Source organism: Cherax quadricarinatus, unplaced genomic scaffold (assembly GCF_038502225.1).
Source record: "Cherax quadricarinatus isolate ZL_2023a unplaced genomic scaffold, ASM3850222v1 Contig26, whole genome shotgun sequence".
NCBI lineage: Eukaryota > Metazoa > Arthropoda > Malacostraca > Decapoda > Parastacidae > Cherax > Cherax quadricarinatus.
Genome location: NW_027195052.1, coordinates 61,495 through 85,000, shown reverse-complemented (window position 1 = coordinate 85,000; position 23,506 = coordinate 61,495). Strand labels below are relative to the sequence as shown.

Genomic DNA, 23,506 nt, shown 5'->3' with positions numbered 1-23,506 from the left:
ATAAAGTTCCATATTCACTCTTCTCTATATCCTCTTTGCTTAGATCAGATCCAATTCTGTAGATTCTTCTTCTCCTCATATCCTTGTGGTGCGTGATAAGCAGGCAACCTACATTTAGGAGAGGAAACTTGTGACTATGTTTCTTTCCGTTCTGAAACATTGTCAAGTCACAGCTGAACGAGAATTAGGCAGAGAAGGCTTGCAGACAGAATGGGACGAGGAATGGGAGAGAGTAAAATTATTGCAGCAGCATTAGTGCTAGTAAACATAGTATTCCAGGAGTGGCAGTAGTAGTAGTGGTAATGAGTACGTAGGGGGTAGTAGTATTGAGTATGTAGGGGTAGTAATAGTACGTAGACGTAGTAGTAGTAATGATATAATTAATGGTAAAAGTAATAGTAGAGAACTTAGTAGCAGCAGCGGCATTTGACTTTTTATTCTTCAGTGCATCATGTTGGCTGGTGACGTCTGCTCTTACTGCCTCGTGATGCTCTTACTGCCTCGTGATGCTCTTACTGCCTCGTGATGCTCTTACTGCCTCGTGATGCTCTTACTGCCTCGTGATGCTCTTACTGCCTCGTGATGCTCTTACTGCCTCGTGATGCTCTTACTGCCTCGTGATGCTCTTACTGCCTCGTGATGCTCTTACTGCCTCGTGATGCTCTTACTGCCTCGTGATGCTCTTACTGCCTCGTGATGCTCTTACTGCCTCGTGATGCTCTTACTGCCTCGTGATGCTCTTACTGCCTCGTGATGCTCTTACTGCCTCGTGATGCTCTTACTGCCTCGTGATGCTCTTACTGCTACTTTGTCCAGTTAGTTTTATGTTTAAAATCTCAAGTGATCAAGAGCTTTGTTATCTAGCTGTGTTTTGCTGTAGTGTTTGTAACACTGTCTTGCTTCCTATAGTGTCTGTAACACTGTCTTGCTTCCTACAGTGTCTGTAACACTGTCTTGCTTCCTACAGTGTCTGTATCAATGTCTTGCTTCCTACAGTGTCTGTATCAATGTCTTGCTTCCTACAGTGTATCACTGTTTTGCTTCCTACAGTGTCTGTATCAGTGTCTTGCTTCCTACAGTGTCTGTATCAATGTCTTGCTTCCTACAGTGTATCACTGTTTTGCTTCCTACAGTGTCTGTATCACTGTCTTGCTTCCTACAGTGTCTGTATCAATGTCTTGCTTCCTACAGTGTATCACTGTCTTGCTTCCTACAGTGTCTGTAACACTGTCTTGCTTCCTACAGTGTCTGTAACAGTGTCTTGCTTCCTACAGTGTCTATATCAATGTCTTGCTTCCTACAGTGTCTGTATCAATGTCTTGCTTCCTACAGTGTCTGTATCAATGTCTTGCTTCCTACAGTGTCTGTATCAATGTCTTGCTTCCTACAGTGTCTGTATCAATGTCTTGCTTCCTACAGTGTCTGTAACAGTGTCTTGCTTCCTACAGTGTCTGTAACAGTGTCTTGCTTCCTACAGTGTCTGTAACAATGTCTTGCTTCCTACAGTGTATCACTGTTTTGCTTCCTACAGTGTCTGTATCAATGTCTTGCTTCCTACAGTGTCTGTATCAGTGTCTTGCTTCCTACAGTGTATCACTGTTTTGCTTCCTACAGTGTCTGTATCAATGTCTTGCTTCCTACAGTGTCTGTATCACTGTTTTGCTTCCTACAGTGTCTGTATCACTGTTTTGCTTCCTACAGTGTCTGTATCACTGCCTTGCTTCCTACAGTGTCTGTATCAGTGTCTTGCTTCCTACAGTGTATCACTGTTTTGCTTCCTACAGTGTCTGTATCACTGTTTTGCTTCCTACAGTGTCTGTATCACTGCCTTGCTTCCTACAGTGTCTGTAAGACTGTCTTGGATGGGGTTGTAGGTGGAGGAGGTTGGCGAAGGATGGATCTGTGGGTGGAGGAGGTTGGCGAAGGATGGGGTGGGTGAAGGTTAGTGAAGGATGGGGTTGGTTGGTGGATGAGGTTGATAACTGAGGGGATATTTTGTGGTGGAGGTTGGAGAGATGGGGTTCGAGTGTTGTGTAACAAGGACAAAACATGTAGTTACAAACAACGACAATCCTAGTTTAGTGTCTCACTCTCATGTTTATTATAGGTCATTAGGAGCCACAGGTAGCGGGTAATTAGCATGGTTATAAGCAGGCAGCGAGGGTGCAACCTCAGCCACCCCTCACATCATTAGTCAAAGTCGCACCTCATCAAAGTCATATTCCTCTTTAATTACTCTGGCTGCTCCAGTGGTAAAGCCTCTTTGAGGCTCAGAGACGTGGCTGGCTGGTGCACTGCTTCCTCTCTCTCACTCTCTCTCCCTCTTTCTCCATCTCCCTCTTTCTCCCTCTCCCCTTCTTCCTTCAGGAAATTCCTCTGGAATTCATAGTCCCTTTTTTTTGTAGTCTAATTTCGTTTGTGCCTCACCCTATGTTTATCTCCCCAAGTGTTTCTCTCCTCAGTGTTTGTCTCTCTCCTCGTTTCACTTCCATGTGGTACCACTTGGTTAAACCTGCTCGTTGTCATTCACATTTTCCCCAATACACTTAATCAATGTTGTCTTCGTCAGTCTTGTTTTTCATGTTTCCACAACGTCATTGGGGCCCCAGTTCTCTTAGTTTCCTTGTGGTTAAATTTCCTTGTTCTTTCTGGTGTCGTTACCAGTATGTCGTTACTCGCCCCATTCCTTCCTTGGTCTTCTGGTGTTGGGTGTGTACACTCTCATCACTATCAAAAGTCTCTTCTTCCTATTCTTCCTGCAACAATGTAGTCTGTAATTCCAGTTTCAGTGATTCTCAGTTCCTCAAAGCACCATGAATTTCTTAACTCCCTAATCTATCCTGTTTTCCAGTTATAAATTTATTCACCATTTGGTAACCCTCGGGAAATATTGCATTTATTTTCTTTTACTCCCATGAATTTTGTCGCTATGATAGTTAACATACCAGGGCTTTCCTTTCCTTTCCTTTCCTTTCTTTTCTTTCAGTTCCCTTCTTCGTGACTACATCTGTGTTGGTACCTATCACCAGTCTTCTGTCCCTCATTTGTTCGGTGCTCTTGAATTTTTTTCTGTTTAATTTAACAAAATTAGATATATCAGTAGTATATTACAATATTCTGTATGATAATTACATAGTGGGAACACCAGCAGTGTGATGTTATATTGTTCTGAATGATAGTTACACCGTGGGAACACCAGCACTGTGATGCTGCACTATTCTGTATGATAGATACACTGTAGAAACAAAAGTTTATGTTGTTACATTATACTGTGGAAGAGGGAGAGGAAGGGCGGCTGAAAAAAAAAGGAGTTTGATAATTGTATGGAGGATGATGACTGATAGGCCGGTTTTAGTGGTTAGTGAGAGGGGAGGGGGAGGTGGGGGAAGGAATACATATTGACGGTTAAGAGTGTAGAGGGAAGGAGGGATTGGGAGGATGAACAAGAGTGCGGAGAGCAGGACTGGGGGTGTACCTGCGATCACTTCTGTACATTTTAATTTTTCATGTGTGTGTGTACTCACCTATTTGTACTCACCTATTTGTGGTTGCAGGGGTCGAGTCATAACTCCTGGCCCCGCCTCTTCGCTGATTGCTACTAGTCCTCTCTCTCCCTGCCCCATGAGCTTTATCATACCTCGCCTTAAAACTATGTATGGTTCCCGCCTCCACTACGTCACTTTCTAGGCTATTCCACGGCCTGTCTACTCTATGACTGAAGAAATACTTCCTAACATCCCTTTGATTCATCTGAGTCTTCAACTTCCAATTGTGACCTCTTGTGTCTGTGTCCCATCTCTGGAACATCCCGTCTTTGTCCACCTTGTCTATTCCGCGCAGTATTTTATATGTCGTTATCATGTCTCCCTTGACCCTCCTGTCCTCCAGTGTCGTCAGGCCGATTTCCCTCAACCTTTCTTCGTAGGACAATCCCCTTAGCTCTGGGACTAGTCTTGTTGCAAACCTTTGCACTTTCTCTAATTTCTTGACGTGCTTGACCAGGTGTGGATTCCAAACTGGTGCTGCATACTCCAGTATGGGCCTGACGTAAATGGTATACAGAGTCTTGAACGAATCCTTACTGAGGTATCGGAACGCTATCCGTAGGTTTGCCCTGGCGCCCGTATGCTGCAGCAGTTATCTGATTGATGTGCGCCTCAGGAGATATGCTCGGTGTTATACTCACCCCCAGATCTTTTTCCTTGAGTGAGGTTTGCAGTCTTTGGCCATCTAAACTATATTGTGTGTGCGGTCTTCTTTGCCCTTCCCCAATCTTCATGACTTTGCATTTGGCAGGGTTAAACTCAAGGAGCCAGTTGCTGGACCAGGCTTGTAGTCTGTCCAGGTCTCTTTGTAGTCCTGCCTGATCCTGGTCCGATTTGATTCTTCTCATTAACTTCACATCATCTGCAAACAAGGACACTTCTGAGTCTATCCCTTCCGTTATGTCATTCACATATTCCAAGAACAGCACAGGTCCTAGGACTGACCCCTGTGGAACCCCGCTTGTCACAGGCGCCCACTCTGACACCTCGTCACGTACCATGACTCGTTGTTGCCTCCCTGTCAGGTATTCTCTGATCCATTGCAGTGCCTTTCCTGTTATGTGTGCCTGATCCTCTAGCTTTTGCAGTAACCTCTTGTGAGGAACTGTGTCGAAGGCCTTCTTGTAGTCCAAAAAAATGCAGTCGATCCACCCCTCTCGCTCTTGTCTTACTTCTGTCACCTTGTCATAAAACTCCAGTAGGTTTGTGACACAGGATTTTCCTTCCCTGAAACCGTGCTGGTTGTCAATTATACACTTGTTTCTTTCCAGGTGCTCCACCACTCTCCCCCTGATGATCTTCTCCATGACTTTGCATACTATACACGTTAGTGATACAGGTCTGTAGTTTAGTGCCTTATGTCTGTCTCCCTTTTTAAAAATTGGGACTACATTTGCCATCTTCCATACCTCAGGAAGTTGCCCAGTTTCAATTGATGTGTTGAAGATCTTTGTTAATGGCACACACAGTATCTCTGCTCCCTCTTTAAGAACCCACAAAGAGATGTCTGGTCCCACCGCCTTTGAGGTTTCAAGTTCGCATAGCAGCTTCTTCACCTCTTCCTTGGTTATATGTACCTCATCCAGCACTTGCTGGTGTACCCCTCTGTTCTGATTTCCTGGAGTCCTACGGGTTTCCACTGTAAATACTTCTTTAAATCTCGTGTTGAGCTCCTGACATACCTCTCGGTCGTTTCTTGTGAACTCCCCATCACCCTTCCTCAGTCTGATTACCTGGTCCTTGACTGTTGTTTTCCTCCTGATGTGGCTGTACAACAGCTTCGGGTCAGACTTGACTTTCGATGCATTGTGAAATTTTCATATTGTCGCTGAGCCTCCCTTCTTATCTGTGCATATTCGTTTCTGGCTCTTCGGCTAATCTCTTTATTTTCCTGAGTTCTCTGTCTTCTGTACCTTTTCCATTCTCTAGTACACCTAGTTTTTGCCTCCCTACACCTTTGGGTGAACCAAGGACTCGTTCTGTTCTTCCCATTATTTCTGTTTCCCTTGGGAACAAACCTCTCCTCTGCCTCCTTGCATTTTGTTGCCACATAGTCCATCATTTTTTGTACTGGTTTTCCTGTCAGTTCCCTCTCCCACTGAATGTCTTGCAGGAAGTTCCTCATGCCTGAGTAGTTCCCCCTTTTGTAGTTTGGTTTTTCCTAACCTATTCCTGCTACTCTCTCCACTTGAAGCTCAACTATGTAGTCGAAGCACAGAACCATATGATCACTAGCTCCCAGGGGCCTTTCATACATGATATCCTCGATGTCCGAACTACTCAAGGTGAATACAAGGCCCAGTCTTGCTGGTTCATCCTCGCCTCTCTCTCTGGTAGTGTCTCTAACATGTTGATGCATGAGGTTTTCCAGTACCACATCCATCATCTTGGCTCCCCATGTTTCGGGACCCCCATGGGGCTCCAGGTTTTCCCAGTCAATCTCCTTGTGATTGAAATCACCCATAACTAGTAACTTTGCTCCCCCCATGTGTGCTCTCCTGGCCACCTCGGCTAGTGTGTCGACCATTGCTCTGTTGCTCTCATCGTATTCTTCTCTTGGCCTCCTACAGTTCTGTGGTGGGTTGTACATTACTGCAATTATCACCTTATGTCCCTCAGACTGGATTGTTCCTACTAAGTAGTCCCTTTCGCCCGTGCCATCCATTCCTTCCATTTTCTCAAAACCCCACTGGCTTTTAATGAGCAGTGCAGTGTGTGTGTGTGTGTGTGTGTGTGAGTGTTTGTGTGTATGTGTGTGTGTGTGTGTGTGTGGTGTGTGTTTGTGTGTGTGTGTGTGTGTGTGTGTGTGTGCGTGTGTGCGCGTGTGTGCGCGTGCGTGCGTGCGTGTGTGTGTGTGTGTGTGTGTGTGTGTGTGCGCGCGCGCGCGCGCGTGTGTGTGTGTGTTTATTATATATGTAAGTGTGTACGTTCGTGCACGCGTGTGCGCTTTACTTAAGCATGCCATTGTTAGCTGCCTAAGTTTAGTACTAAGAAATCTAGTCTTAAGCCAATATTTATTATCTTAATATTCATTAATAATATTCATTACCGTAATATTCATTACCATAATATTCATTACCAATATTCATTACCTTATTTTTTGTTTTGTATTGAAGCTACTGTGATATATGTATTTTCTGCAATAATTCTCTTCATTATAAATGTTCTTTATTCCATAAATCTCAGTGTCAAGTAATTTATTGCACTTTTCTCTAAACTAGGAATTTTCCTTTCAATACTTAAGTGTTTTTCAACTTTTGCACTTATTGTTATGACTAATAATTCATTTATCTTGCCTGTATATTTGTCATGTTTATATAAATTTTTATTCAAACTTTTGAATGGAGTACGTGGCAGCACATGTTTGTTAATGTTTATATAGCGCCACGCGTGTTTGTTAATGTTTATATAGCGCCAGGTGGGTTTGTTTACGTTGCTTTGGGCCACGTGCTTGTGTTTACTTTGTCGCCACGTGTGTGTGTTGTTGTTGTTGCCAGCACTGACCTCTCCCTCCTCCTGCCCTGTCCAGAGCGGAGTGCAAGTGTTCGTAAGTCCTCGCTGGCAGTCCTCCTACCCCGGCTCTCCAGTCACCTCGGCTCCTCTGAGTCCCTCAACCACAGTCCCCAGTCCTCCCCAGGTGAGTCCTGTGTCCTACCCAGGTGAGTCCTATGTCCTCCCCAGGTGAGTCCTGTGTCCTTCCCTGATGAGTCCTGTGTCCTCCCCAGGTGCGTCCTGTCCTCAGGTGAGTCCTGTGTCCTTCCCAGGTGAGTCCTGTGTCCTACCCAAATGAGTCCTGTGTCCTATCCAGGTGAGTCCTGTATCCTTCTCAGGTGAGTCCTGCGTCCTCCCCAGGTGAGTCTTGTGTCCTCAGGTGAGTCCCACTTTCTTTCCCAGGAGCTAGGGCTCGACCCCTGTAACCACAAAGACGAGTACAGGTAAGATAGACACATTGGACCATACAGGACGATTGACATAGTGGACTATACAGGTGTGATAGAGAAACATACAGGTGAGATTCTTGGTTATTTTTTGTTAAATAGTCTTACTAATATATTTCTAAGTAATTAATTTAGCAGATAAATAAGATTCCGGAATTTCTATCTGTTTTAGTGAATAACTTTTTATTATTGAACCGAGAGAACTGGTGACCCTAACTGGTGGAACTGGTCACCATAGCTGGTGGAACTGGACACCATAGCTGGTGGAACTGGACACCATAGCTGGTGGAACTGGACACCATAGCTGGTGGAACTGGTCACCATAGCTGGTGGAACTGGACACCAAAGCTGGTGGAACTGGTCACTAGAACTGGTGGGACTAGTCACTATAACTGGTGGAACTGGTCATCATAACTGGTCGGACTGGTCATCATAACTGGTGGGACTGATCACTATTCTTTTCACAGCGGTTGTTCTGCATGCATTATTTTACATGGAAGTCAGGGAGTATAAAGCACTCCATCATTAAGTGACCACTTGTTGCCTCTCCATAGTTGATGTGGGTAATCAGCTTGCATCTGTGTACCCTCTTGACGCCTTGCCTCACTAAGAACCCAGCATATTGTTCAGCATAAGTGGTGGGGGATATTTTCCCTTACCTCTAAATTTGCTTAGACTCCTCGCCAATAACATGAACTGCGGAATGAGAAAAATATGTTTTAAATAGTTTTACTTGTGTTGTGTTATCACTTAGGTAATATATGAGTGAGTTGGTCACGGCAATAGCAGGTTGGTAGTCAGTGTAAATTGCTATGTAATGTTATAAATGGAATATATTTCAAGCGCTCAATAACCAAAAGGTTTTCGTGCTTCGTTAACACGATAGGAGAAGAATCCTCCAGGTCCCGACTCTGCTGACAACCTCCTTCATCTACGTTATCAGTGTGCCTGAGCGTTGTGATCCTCTCTTACTGGTCTGCGCTCGTACACATGGGTTATTTCACACTCGTTCAGTCTGCATAACATTTGTTCATTGTTTAATGTATGAACATAGTGGCCAGCGTCTGTGCTTCATCTAATTTTTGTATAGGCTATGTTAGATGGGAACTGAAGGCAGTAGCTGCATATTTCAAGATCGGTTTTAAACGTGGTAAAAAGTGCTTGAAGGAGTCTTTGTTCAGATTTCTAAAGGCCATTTTAACGCTTGCTAGGCGTGCTTTGAGAAGCAGGCAGGCAGGAGGTCGGGCAGGCGAGCGAGCGGGTGGATAGCAAGAAAAATAAAGAGTGGGCAGTACTATATGACAGAGACGGGTGGGAGCAACTCTACGGAGGTTTGTAGCCGAATTTCACTACACGGCGCCTCAGCCTACCTCATCCACCACAACAGTAGTGACAATCACAAGAGCTGTTCTCTCCTATATGTACTCACGAATATGTGGTTGCAGGCATCGATTCACAGCTCCAGGCCCCGCCTTTTCGCTAGTCGCTACTAGGACACCCTCTCTCCTTACTCCAAGATCCTTATCATACCTCTTAAATAAATAAATAACAAAAAGGCACAATACCGTGACTGGAACGATACACAAATAACCCGCACATAAAAGAGAGAAGCTTACGACGACGTTTCGGTCCGACTTGGACCATTGACAAAGTCACACTAACAGAGGTGGAGCAGGACGGCTATATATAGGCAGGAAGAGGTGGAGGTAGTAGTAGTAGTAGTAGTACAAGAATTGTATATAATACCGACAAGATGAAATTAAGACACATGCACAACACCCGGGCATCCCCATCGTAGACGTTTCGCCATCCAGCCAGCCACTGGATGGCGAAACGTCCACAACAAAGACAACCAGACGCCGCACATTGACTGGTCTTCTGCTAAAACTGTCTTCCCTACTTCCAACTCGAACAGTCGCCGTCTAGTTGAATCCTCTCTAATACACAACTTTCCTTGTATGAACCTTAGCCCTGGCTTCGTCTCTGTAGATGCCTTCCTCTCCCACTACATTGTAAAATGCTCCAAACTTCAGAACACCCGTGACTTAACCTGAATCCTCATTTTTTCTTTCTTTTTCTTCTTCCTCTTCCCCTTTCCTCTTTCCTTTTCTCCTCTGGGTTGTCTTTCTCTCTCCTGTCTCGTGTTTCTGTTCCTTCTTCATTTATTTTATATCACCACTTCCCCTTTCACGCACCTCTGTGCGCTTGCTCTCCCTCTGTGGGCATCTAGCTCTCTTGCAGTGCTCCCCTTCCTTTGTTTTTGACTGGCTCGTCATCCTTATTTCCCACTTCTACCACTACCACTACTACTACCTCTTCTTCTTCTACTACTACTACAACTACTGATGAAATTAAGACACATGTGCGGCGTCTGGTTGTCTTTGTTGTGGACGTTTCGCCATCCAGTGGCTGGCTGGATGGCGAAACGTCTACAATGGGGATGCCCGGGTGTTGTGCATGTGTCTTAATTTCATCTTGTCGGTATTATATACAATTCTTGTACTACTACTACTACTACTACTACTACCTCCACCTCTTCCTGCCTATATATAGCCGTCCTGCTCCGCCTCTGTTAGTGTGACTTTGTCAATGGTCCAAGTCGGACCGAAACGTCGTCGTAAGCTTCTCTCTTTTATGTACGGGTTATTTGTGTATCATACCTCTTCTTAAAGCTATTTATGGATCTTGCCTCCACTGCTTCACTTTCCAGATTATTTCACTTCCTGACAACTCTAAGGCTAAAGAAATACTTCCTAACATCTTTATGGTTCATCTGAGTTTTCATTTTCCAGGTGTGGCCCCTTGTTCCTGTGTCCCATCTCTGAAACATTCTAGCCCTGTCCACCTCGTAAATTCCTCTAAGTATTTTATACGTCGTTAACACGTCCTCCCTTTCCCTCGTCTCCTCTAGTGTCATCAGGTTGAGTTCCCTTAACCTCTCCTCATAAGATATACCCTTAGCTCTGGGACTAGTCTTGTTGCAAACTTTTGCATTTTCTCCAATTTTTTACATGTTTACATGCTGTTTACATAATACTGCATACTCCAGTATGGGCTTGACGTACACAGTGTGCGGTGTCATGAATGACTCCTTACTTAGATGTCGATATGCTATTCTCAGGTTTGCCAGATGCCCATATGCTGTAGCGGTTATTTGACTGACGTGCGCCTCTGGGGACGTGCTTGGTATAATACTCACCCCAAGATCCTTTTCCTTAAGTGAGGTTTGCAGCTTTTAATCCCCTACCCTGTACTCCGTCTGCGGTCTTCTTTGTCCTTCCCCAAGCTTTATAACCTTGCACTTGCTGGGGTTAAACTCCAGGAGCCATTTATCGGGCCAGGCTTGCAGTCTGTCCAGATCCCTTTGTATTCTTACCTGATTCTCGTCCGCTTGTATTCTCATTATTTTCACATCATCGGCGAACAGGGACACCTCTGATCCTGTTCCTTCCATCATATCATTTACATATAAAAGAACCAGCGCCGGACCTAGGACTGACCCTTGTGGTACCCCACTCGACACTTGGGCCCACTCTGACACCTCATTACGTTCCAACATTCGTTGTTTCCTTCCTGTCGGATATTCCCTGATCCATAACAGTGCTTTCCCTACTATTCCTGCCTTCTACTCTAGTTTTGAACCAGTCTCTTGTGTGGTACTGTGTTGGAAGCCTTCTTATAGTCCAAAAGGATGCAGTATACTAACTCCTCTCTCTCTCCTGCCTTACTTCTGTTACTTTCTGGAACTCAAGTAGATTTGTGACACAGGATTTCCCATTCTGTGATTGTCATGTATGAGCCCAATCCTTTCTGTGTGCTCCACCAATCTTCTGATAAACTACTCTATGATTTTGCTTACTATACATGTCAGTGACACTGGTCTGTAGTTTAAAGCTGCCTGTTTGTCTCCTTTCTTAAAATATGGAACTACATTTCCTGTCATCCACACCTCAGGCAGTTACCTTGTTTCGATAGATTTGAGGATTGCTGCTAACAGCACACACAGTTTATACTGTTCCCAGTTAATATACGTGATTGACACATCAGAGGGGACTGAGTCCTGTGTCACTTTGCTGACGATATAAAACTCATGTGAAGACTAAGAGTATGAGAGAACAGTGATAAACTCCGGAGAGACCTCAACAAATTGCAGACGAGTCAAACAAGTGCATGCATGCATGCGCTCTGGAGAAGGTGACAGATAGATCAGATGCGGAGTGCAGAATGTGCAGAGAGAAGCTGGAGACATCAGGGAGTGAAAAGGACCCGGGGTAAATATAACACTTAATAACCAGAATTGCATATAAACCGTATAACGGCAGCGATACACATACGTTTCTCAAATGTCAGAATAGCATTCAGAACCTTGTTCACTGCATATGTTGGTTCAGTAATTTAGTATGCAGCCCCAGCATGGAGCCCGCACCTGGTCACACACATGAAGAAACTAGAAAAATCCTAAGGTTTGCAGTACCAGAATTGAGAGGCATGCGCTGAGTGGTTGACAGAACAGAACTAGAACGTGACGACCTTAAGAGGGGAGAACAATAGGGGACATGATTACTACTTACATAATCTTAAGAGAAATTGATAGAGTTTTTATATATATGTCGTGCTGAGTAGATGAAACTTGCGATTTTGGCTTAAATAGCAACGCTCTTCTTGCCGAATAAGGCAAGCGAAAATTTGTGTATGCAATAATTTCGCGAGAAATTATTGCATACACGAGAAAAATATATTTCATTGTGTTTGTTTATTATTAAATTATTGTAAACTTATCTAAAATATGTTTAGGTGGATTAGGCTAAATTAAATTGCGCTTGTTATAATAAGGTTAGGTAAGTTTTCCAAGGTACTTTTGGTACAAAATTATTAATTTTTACATTAAAATAAATGAAAATATATATATATCTTTAAACGTATACGAGAAAGTTTTGGAAAGGAGTTAATTTTAAACGAGTTCTTGCTAATTGGCCAATTTTACCTATTCGGTATATATACATATACATACATATATATATATATATATATATGTATATATATCATATATGTATATATATATATATGTATATATATCATATATGTATATATATATATATTATATATATATATATATACATATATATATATATATATATATATATATATAAAACACCCACATAATTATGTTAATACTTCCACATCATCCACGCTCATCATAACCACTCCACCCCACTCCACAACACTCACCACAACCCTTTCACTCCAGTCCACAGCACTCATTACAACCTCATCACCCCATTTATCACCCCACCCCACTCCACACTCACTACCCCTCTCCACAACACTCACCATAACCCCCACCATCCCACTTCACCCCACTCATCACAACACCCCCCACTTCACACTCATCACAACCCACTCCAGCACACTCATCACAACCCTACTCCAGCACACTCATCACAACCCCACTCAGTACACTCATCACAACCTCACCACGCCCACCTGAGCAGGGTGGGGGTGGGTGGGGGGCGGGGTGAGTGAAGGTGTTTGGCTGGGTATTGATCCTCCCTACCACACACCTCCCCTTCCCATTTTCCCCTCCCTCCCCCTCTCATCTTACCCTCCTACCACACACCTCCCCCTCCCATCTTCCACTCCTACCACACACCTCCCCCTCCTACCACACACCTAACCCTCCCATCTTCCCCTCATACCACACACCTCCCCATCCCATCTTCCCCTCCCATCTTCTCCTCCTACCCCTCCTTCCCCTCATGCTCCCTGTTTTACCCCTTCCCCATCTACGTTCGCCTATACCCCTCCCTCCTACCCCCTCCGTCCTTCCTGTTTTGCCCCTTCCCTCCCATCTACTTCCTTCCCTCCTAAACCTCTCTCCTCTCCTGCCTCTTCCCTCCCACCCCTCTTACCTCCTCCGTCCTCTCCTGCCCCCTCCCTCCCTCCCTCCCTCCCTCTCATACCACCTTCATTTCTGTTTTACCCCTTCCCCTTCCCCATCTTCACCCCCTCCTTCCCTCCTTTTCTGCTCTCTCCCTCCTCTCCTACCTCTTTCCTCCCTGTTTTACCCCTTCCCTCACTCCCCTCCGACCCATCTCTCCCTCCCCTCCTTCCACTTCCTTCCCATCTATCCCTCTTCCTCCAATCGCTTATTCTTTTCCTTCTCTCTTGCTCCTTCCCTCCCTTCATTTTACTTCTCCCTTCCTCATCCCCTCCCTACTGTTCTACTCCCTCCCTGTTACCCTTTTTCCCTTCTCTCCTTTTTCCCCTCTGTCAGCTTCCTCCCTCCCTCTCTTTTTCCCTCCTCCCTTTCCTCTGTCTCTCCCTCCCTCTATACTTTCCTCCTTCCGTCCGTACCTTCCTCCTTCCATCAATATCTTCTTTCTTCCATCTATACCACCCTCCCTCTATACCTCCCTCCCTCTATACCACCCTCCCTCTATACCTCCCTCCCTCTATACCTCCCTCCCTCTATACCACCCTCCCTCTATACCACCCTCTCCTCCTCTCCCTCCTTCCTTCTATAACTCCCGCCATTCTTACTGGGACTCCTAACAAATGCTAGAGTCTGCTGAAGCTTATTACGAAAGGCTGAGACCTAGGATGTGCTGTGTCCTGGGTACCTACTGTGTGGACCTCCTACAATGTTGTGTGTCTTGGGTACATACTGTGTAGACCTCCTACGATGTTGTGTGTCCTGGGTACCTACTGTGTGGACCTCCTAGGATGTGCTCTGTCCTGGGTACCTACTGTGTGGACCTACGATGTTGTGTGTCCTTCGTACCTACTGTGTAGATCTCCTACGATGTTGTGTGTCCTGGGTACCTACTGTGTGGACCTCCTACGATGTGCTGTGTCCTATGTACCTACTGTGTGGACCTCCTAGGATGTGCTGTGTCCTGGGTACCTACTGTGTGGACCTCCTAGGATGTGCTGTGTCCTGGGTACCTACTGTGTGGACCTCCTAGGATGTGTGTCCTGGGTACCTACTGTGTGGACCTCCTAGGATGTTCTGTGTTATGCGTACCTACTGTGTGGACCTCTAAGGATATGCTGTGTCCTGGGTACCTACTGTGTGGACCTACGATGTTGTGTGTCCTTCGTACCTACTGTGTAGACCTCCTACGATGTTGTGTGTCCTGGGTACCTACTGTGTGGACCTACGATGTGCTGTGTCCTATGTACCTACTGTGTGGCCCTCCTAGGATGTTCTGTGTCCTAGGTACCTACTGTGTGGACCTCCTAGGATGTGCTGTGTCCTGGGTACCTACTGTGTGGACCTCCTAGGATGTGCTGTGTCCTGGGTACCTACTGTGTGGACCTCCTAGGATGTGTGTCCTGGGTACCTACTGTGTGGACCTCCTAGGATGTTCTGTGTTATGCGTACCTACTGTGTGGACCTCTTAGGATGTGCTGTGTCCTGGGTACCTACTGTGTGGACCTCCTAGGATGTGCTGTGTCCTGGGTACCTACTGTGTGGACCTCCCAGGATGTTCTGTGTCCTGGGTGCCTACTGTGTGGACCTCCTAGGATGTTCTGTGCCCTGGGTACCTACTGTGTGGACCTCCTATTATGTTCTGTGTCCTGCGTACCTACTGTGTGGACCTCCTAGGATGTGCTGTGTCCTGCGTACCTACTGTGTGGACCTCCTAGGCTGTGCTGTGTCCTGGATACCTACTGTTTGTGCCTCCTAGAATGTGCTGTGTCCTGCGTACCTACTGTGTGGACCTCCTAGGATGTGCTGTGTCCTGCGTACCTACTGTGTGGACCTCCTAGGATGTGCTGTGTCCTGCGTACCTACTGTGTGGACCTCCTAGGATGTGCTGTGTCCTGGATACCTACCGTGTGGACCTCCTAGGCTGTGCTGTGTCCTGCGTACCTATTGTGTGGACCTCCTAGAATGTGCTGTGTCCTGGGTACCTACTGTTTGTACCTCCTAGGCTGTGCTGTGTCCTGCGTACCTACTGTGTGGACCTCCTAGGATGTGCTTTGTCCTGGGTACCTACTGTTTGTACCTCCTAGGCTATGATGTGTTCTGCGTACCTACTGTGTGGACTTCCTAGGATGTACTGTGTCCTGGGTACTTACTGTGTGGACGTGTACCACGTGTTGGTGCACTAATAATAATAATAATAATAATAATAATAATAATTGTTATTTCTACAAGCACATGTACAAGGTATACAGGCCTAGCTGACATCAGTGACATACTACTGTATAGAGAGGCCCTTGCTATGCAGACCATTCTGGGCAAATAAGGTCAGCTTTGTTCCCAGGATGCGACCCACACCAGTCGACTAACATCCAGGTACCTATTTTACTGCTAGGTGAATATGGGCAGCAAGTGCCTTAAGGAAACACGTCCTAATTTTTCCACCCGTACCGGGGATCCAATCATGGACCTCAGTGTGTGAGCTGAGTGCGCTACCAATCGAGCTACGGTAGACAACTAAGGACCGACACGTCGTCAATTAAAGATTTAATTGCATGTTCCTAAAAACTGGAGGCCAGCGAGCCATCAGCGGCAACAACCTGGTTGACCAGGCAAACCTGGCTCACGGCCGGCCTGCGTGAGTAGGAGAACTCTCGAAACCCATAAAGAGTATATCATAGGTGTATATCAGAGTATATCAGTATACTAATATGTTCGAAGGTTGCTTTAGTAAAGAAATATTTTGAATGTCTGCACACCGTAGCTAGCTGATCTGATGGTAACATGCAGCAGATGTCTGCGTCTGTTTGCAGACCATGTCTGGCTGGTCCGGTGTAACATTCCATTGCTTCACTATCTTGATGGAAAGTTTACGCATGCTTCTCACTGACGATAGATGGATTGTCAGGGTAAAAAAGACGAAGATAGGTGGGAAAACTGGAGTTTAAGTGACACGTTGCAACCCAGTTGTTAGTAACTTCTTCCAGTGACTTGTAGATGACGTTTCTATATCGTACAAGGAAATCGTTGTAGATGTTCTTCAGCGATGAGCACCAGCCAGCTGGCTCTACATCACTCATGGCCATCTGATTTTCAGATGGCCATGAGCTTGCTAATTTGTGGATCTGCAAATACTTAATTTATCTGAGGTTTTGGGAACTAACAGTTAAATATTTGAGTATTCCTGATCCATTGTTATGATCATATGTTTGATGAAAACAATCTTAATGTGCAGTGGTGGCAACACCGTTATCTTTGTGGCTAATGTACCACTGGCAACATTGATTGTACCTGGAGTGTAACGTGTGGCTAATGTACCACTGGCAACATTGATTGTACCTGGAGTGTAACGTGTGGCTAATGTACCACTGGCAACATTGATTGTACCTGGAGTGTAACGTGTGGCTAATGTACCACTGGTAACATTGATTGTACCTGGAGTGTAACGTGTGGCTAATGTACCACTGGTAACATTGATTGTACCTGGAGTGTAACGTGTGGCTAATGTACCACTGGTAACATTGATTGTACCTGGAGTGTAACGTGTGGCTAATGTACCACTGGTAACATTGTACCTGGAGTGTAACGTGTGACTAATGTAACACTGGTAACATTGTACCTGGAGTGTAACGTGACTAATGTACCACTGGTAACATTGTACCTGGAGTGTAACGTGTGACTAATGTAACACTGGTAACATTGTACCTGGAGTGTAACGTGTGACTAATGTAACACTGGTAACATTGTACCTGGAGTGTAACGTGTGACTAAGGTAACACTGGTAACATTGTACCTGGAGTGTAACGTGTGACTAAGGTAACACTGGTAACATTGATTGTACCTGGAGTGTAACGTGTGACTAATGTAACACTGGTAACATTGTACCTGGAGTGTAACGTGTGACTAATGTAACACTGGTAACATTGTACCTGGAGTGTAACGTGACTAATGTAACACTGGTAACATTGTACCTGGAGTGTAACGTGTGATTAATGTAACACTGGTAACATTGTACCTGGAGTGTAACGTGTGACTAAGGTAACACTGGTAACATTGTACCTGGAGTGTAACGTGTGACTAATGTAACACTGGTAACATTGTACCTGGAGTGTAACGTGTGACTAATGTAACACTGGTAACATTGTACCTGGAGTGTAACGTGTGACTAATGTAACACTGGTAACATTGTACCTGGAGTGTAACGTGTGACTAATGTAACACTGGTAACATTGTACCTGGAGTGTAACGTGTGACTAATGTAACACTGGTAACATTGTACCTGGAGTGTAACGTGTGACTAATGTAACACTGGTAACATTGTACCTGGAGTGTAACGCGTGACTAATGTAACACTGGTAACATTGTACCTGGAGTGTAACGTGTGACTAATGTAACACTGGTAACATTGTACCTGGAGTGTAACGTGTGACTAATGTAACACTGGTAACATTGTACCTGGAGTGTAACGTGTGACTAATGTAACACTGGTAACATTGTACCTGGAGTGTAACGTGTGACTAATGTAACACTGGTAACATTGTACCTGGAGTGTAACGTGTGACTAATGTAACACTGGTAACATTGTACCTGGAGTGTAACGTGTGACTAATGTAACACTGGTAACATTGTACCTGGAGTGTAACGTGTGACTAATGTAACACTGGTAACATTGTACCTGGAGTGTAACTAATGTAACACTGGTAACATTGTACCTGGAGTGTGACTAATGTAACACTGGTAACATTGTACCTGGAGTGTAACTAATGTAACACTGGTAACATTGTACCTGGAGTGTAACTAATGTAACACTGGTAACATTGTACCTGGAGTGTAACTAATGTAACACTGGTAACATTGTACCTGGAGTGTAACGTGTGACTAAGGTAACACTGGTAACATTGTACCTGGAGTGTAACGTGTGACTAATGTAACACTGGTAACATTTAATACTGTTTCAGGAGATGGACAGCCCAAAATGAACTTATCGATTCTAAAAAAAGTTAAATTATGTTTCATATCAACAGATAAGTGTTTCATATTGTTCAGGTGTTTCATATTGTTCAGGTGTTTCTTATTGTTCAGGTGTTTCATATTCAGGTGTTTAATATTGTTCAGGTGTTTCATATTCAGGTGTTTAATATTGTTCAGGTGTTTCATATTCAGGTGTTTAATATTGTTCAGGTGTTTCATATTCAGGTGTTTAATATTGTTCAGGTGTTTCATATTGTTCAGGTGTTTCATATTGTTCAGGTGTTTCATATTCAGGTGTTTAATATTGTTCAGGTGTTTCATATTCAGGTGTTTAATATTGTTCAGGTGTTTCATATTGTTCAGGTGTTTCATATTGTTCAGGTGTTTCATATTCAGGTGTTTAATATTGTTCAGGTGTTTCATATTGTTCAGGTGTTTCATATTCAGGTGTTTCATATTGTTCAGGTGTTTCATATTGTTCAGGTGTTTCATATTCAGGTGTTTCAGATTGTTCAGTTGTTTCATATTGTTCAGGTGTTTCATATTCTTCAGGTGTTTCATATTGTTCAGGTGTTTCATATTGTTCAGGTGTTTCATATTGTTCAGGTATTTCATATTCAGGTGTTTAATATTGTTCAGGTGTTTCATATTGTTCAGGTGTTTCATATTCAGGTGTTTCATATTCAGGTGTTTCATATTGTTCAGGTGTTTCATATTGTTCAGGTGTTTCAGATTGTTCAGGTGTTTCATATTGTTCAGGGGTTTCATATTGTTCAGGTGTTTCATATTCAGGTGTTTAATATTGTTCAGGTGTTTCATATTCAGGTGTTTCATATTGTTCATGTGTTTCATATTCAGGTGTTTCATATTCAGGTGCTTCATATTCAGGTGTTTCATATTGTTCAGGTGTTTCATATTCAGGTGTTTCATATTCAGGTGTTTAATATTGTTCAGGTGTTTCATATTCAGGTGTTTCATATTGTTCAGGTGTTTCATATTTAGGTGTTTAATATTGTTCAGGTGTTTCATATTGTTCAGGTGTTTCATATTGTTCAGGTGTTTCAGATTGTTCAGGTGTTTCATATTGTTCAGGTGTTTCATATTGTTCAGATGTTTCATATTGTTCAGGTGTTTCATATTCAGGTGTTTCATATTCAGGTGTTTCATATTCAGGTGTTTAATATTGTTCAGGTGTTTCATATTCAGGTGTTTCATATTGTTCAGGTGTTTCATATTGTTCAGGTGTTTCATATTCAGGTGTTTCATATTGTTCAGGTGTTTCATATTGTTCAGGTGTTTCATATTGTTCAGGTGTTTCATATTGTTCAGGTGTTTCATATTCAGGTGTTTCATATTGTTCAGGTGTTTCATATTGTTCAGGTGTTTCATATTCAGGTATTTCATATTGTTCAGGTGTTTCATATTGTTCAGGTGTTTCAGATTGTTCAGGTGTTTCAGATTGTTCAGGTGCTTCATATTGTTCAGGTGTTTCATATTCAGGTGTTTAATATTGTTCAGGTGTTTCATATTCAGATGTTTCATATTCAGGTGTTTCATATTCAGGTATTTCATATTGTTCAGGTGTTTCATATTGTTCAAGTGTTTCATATTGTTCAGGTGTTTCATATTGTTCAGGTGTTTCATATTGTTCAGGTGTTTCATATTGTTCAGGTGTTTCATATTGTTCAGGTGTTTCATATTGTTTAGGTGTTTCATATTGTTCAGGTGTTTCATATTCAGGTGTTTCATATTCAGGTGTTTCATATTGTTCAGGTGTTTCATATTCAGGTGTTTCATATTGTTCACGTGTTTCATATTGTTCATGTGTTTCATATTCAGGTGTTTCATATTCAGGTGCTTCATATTCAGGTGTTTCATATTGTTCAGGTGTTTCATATTCAGGTGTTTCATATTGTTCAGGTGTTTCATATTGTTCAGGTGTATCATATTGTTCAGGTGTATCATATTGTTCAGGTGTATCATATTGTTCAGGTGTATCATGTTGTTCAGGTGTTTCATATTGTTCAGGTGTATCATATTGTTCAGGTGTATTATATTGTTCAGGTGTTTCATATTGTTCAGGTGTATCATATTGTTCAGGTGTTTCATATTGTTCAGGTGTATCATATTGTTCAGGTGTATCATATTGTTCAGGTGTTTCATATTGTTCAGGTGTTTCATATTGTTCAGGTGTATCATATTGTTCAGGTGTATTATATTGTTCAGGTGTTTCATATTGTTCAGGTGTATCATATTGTTCAGGTGTTTCATATTGTTCAGGTGTATCATATTGTTCAGGTGTTTCATATTGTTCAGGTGTATCATATTGTTCAGGTGTATCATATTGTTCAGGTGTTTCATATTGTTCAGGTGTATCATATTGTTCAGGTGTATCATATTGTTCAGGTGTATCATATTGTTCAGGTGTTTCATATTGTTCAGGTGTATCATATTGTTCAGGTGTATCATATTGTTCAGGTGTTTCATATTGTTCAGGTGTTTCATATTGTTCAGGTGTTTCATATTGTTCAGGTGTTTCATATTGTTCAGGTGTTTCATATTGTTCAGGTGTTAAAAAGCATAAAAGTCGTAAGATTATATTTGCATTTTTTATGCAATATAATCTATTAGGACCTGATAAGATCTGCTGGAACCTTCTATAATCTATGCGGAGAGCGAGGATTATCCTCGGGTTTCCGGTGAGCCGCTCCTTCCTTCCTTCCTTCATCGTCTGTCCTCCTCTTCTCTGAATCCCCTCGTCTCCTCACCTCACTCTTCTATGTCGTTCCCCCCCCCCTCTCACCCCGCACCTTTGGATTGCTTTTCTTTACCTTTTTGCTGACTTCGTCCTTGACAAATTGGTACAATATTGTGTTTACCCCCATATCATCCCATTGCCCCTCCCCTCACACCCCCCAGTCCTCCCACCATCCGCCAACGCCCCTTCTCCACCTCCAGCGCCCCTCCTCCCTTACCATCGCCCACTCCCATACCAGCGCTCCCTTTCTCCTCCCTATCACCGCTCACTTCACCCTACTAATCCCCCCCCCCGTCCTCGGGTAAGTCATCAAATTGCATAGCTAATATCAGCACAGATCCCACGGACTTTGAAAACTATATTGATAGCGTGAGCATATACTCTCCGCCGAGGCCCGTCTCCTGTAATGCCATAATTATAACATATACAAAATATCAGTAGTAAGGGCGCTCAGCTGACTCTGGAGGAAGAGTTTACTCACACTGATAAACTCGCACAGGCTCCAGTACAGGAAGGAGACAGTAAAGCAAAAGCCGGCACAACTGACATCATAAATCCTAAAAATCTTTAAGAGGCTACGGAGGCAAATTTTTGTTTTCATGGAAAATTGCGAACCTGGTTCATTATGGTTTTACTACAGCAAGATCCTTCCTATCTCTCCTAAATGACTGCTAAAACAGTCAATGTAGCATTGAAAAAAATAAAAATACAGACGTCGTGTACACAGTTTTTGTAAAGGCATATTACGAATGTTACTGTGGAGCGATAGTCCATAAAGCGAGATAACTGGGAATACCAGGAAAAGTAGGGAAATAAACATTCAGGTTTTTAACAGAGTTGCAACGAGTATTAATAGACGGAATAATATCCAGTTTTAAAAAACCTTAAGAGCTCGTTAGCATGCCAAAGTGCGGCGCTGGCGTGTTGACTGTGTCATCCTCACAGCAGACACAAACACTGCCACAGCTTCTGTCATCTTTCACGGACCACACTAAGGTATGAATGTCGCTTCAGTGGAAGACGCTAGAAAATTGCAAATATCATTTCAGTCCTTCAGTAAGCTGAAGAAAATAGGATGATGTTCAGTAGTGATAAATTTCTTAAACCGCCACCCAAAGTGGTCTGACCATTTAACCTTTATTGTTTCTCTCTCTCTTCCTGTGTTTTCCCGTCTTATTAAGTGCTCCTATCCCAGCCCTTCTTCAGCAGGATCCACAAGACAAATGGATCAAAATGTTCAAAATGACCATTTTCAAATGGTCTTTTTGAACAGAAGGACCATTTGAAATCATTTTAACGAATTTAAGTGCTAAACCAGAAAGGACCATGCAGTACTTCAGAGGAAGAATGTGCGAAAGATAGAAATGTGTGAGGGGTAGGGGTTAGTGGAGGCAGGGGAGAGTACAAGAGTGAAATTTCAAAGTTGGTGCAGTGTGTTAGTTTCTATTAAAAAGTCAAAGAAAGAGTCAACGTCAAAGATGGAACTTTCATCGAGGAGGTCAGTTAGTATGTGAATGTATGCTGGGGAGGTGGAGACGTCGCAAGTGAATCCTGCCAACCAGGCAGCCTGCTGTTAACACGACAGTCTGTTAAGATATGCTGGACTGACAGTGCGAATTGGCGTTGTACACAGAGCGGTGCGCGTTTCTTCCTGAGTCGCATGGTGAAGTATACATGAGCGTGAGTGCGGTCTCCGAAACACCACAGCAGTGATGATGATGGCCAGAATTCTAAGCGTGGTTTGATAAAAACTTTGTTGTGGTCCCAGTCGGTCCAGTGCTGCAAGCGGTTGCGGAGACGTTGAGAGATCACTGATATATAATCACATACAGGAGTAATCTTGACAGATGACCTTTTGTATTGAGAAAATATGACAAAGGCATCAAAGTCCAGGAAACTGACAACGGTCACCCCCGTTTCCACCAACGGTCACTCCCGTTTCCACCAACGGTTACTCCCACCACCACCAGCGGTCATCACCTTCACCAGCGGTCGCCACCGCCACTACTAACGGACACCCCCGCCACCGCCACCAACGCTCGCCCCCGCCACCAACAAAGGCCGTCACCGTTTAACAGGTTGAGCCAGCAAAATAACGGGATTATACGAGCGGATTTCGATGAGATCTGTCGTTCTATTTTGGTGCTGTGATATTTGTGTGCTCGCACTGATGTGTGCTTGCCTAGTTGTTCTTGCTGGGGTCGACACATCTAGCCCCCGGCTATTAACTGCTATCTGTCGTTTTTACTGATTCCTGGTCTCCACAGCTCGATCATACCTAATCATGAAACTGTACATGTTTTTGTTTACACAGCCCCTTCCTTAAGGAAGTGAAACGAAACAGACGAAGGGTCTGTGTAAACAA

The 23,506-nt window shown here is 43.7% G+C and overlaps 1 long non-coding RNA gene across 1 annotated transcript in view; it reads left to right on the top strand.

Annotated features, from left to right (window-relative positions):
• LOC138851155 (uncharacterized) overlaps nt 1–7,570 on the top strand; it is a 112,926-nt gene extending 105,356 nt beyond the window's left edge. Inside the window, exon 4 of the long non-coding RNA XR_011391028.1 lies at nt 7,075–7,570. This is a non-coding gene — a long non-coding RNA (uncharacterized lncRNA). The remainder of the gene's footprint in view (nt 1–7,074) is intronic.
• The last annotated feature ends 15,936 nt before the right edge of the window (nt 7,571–23,506 follow it).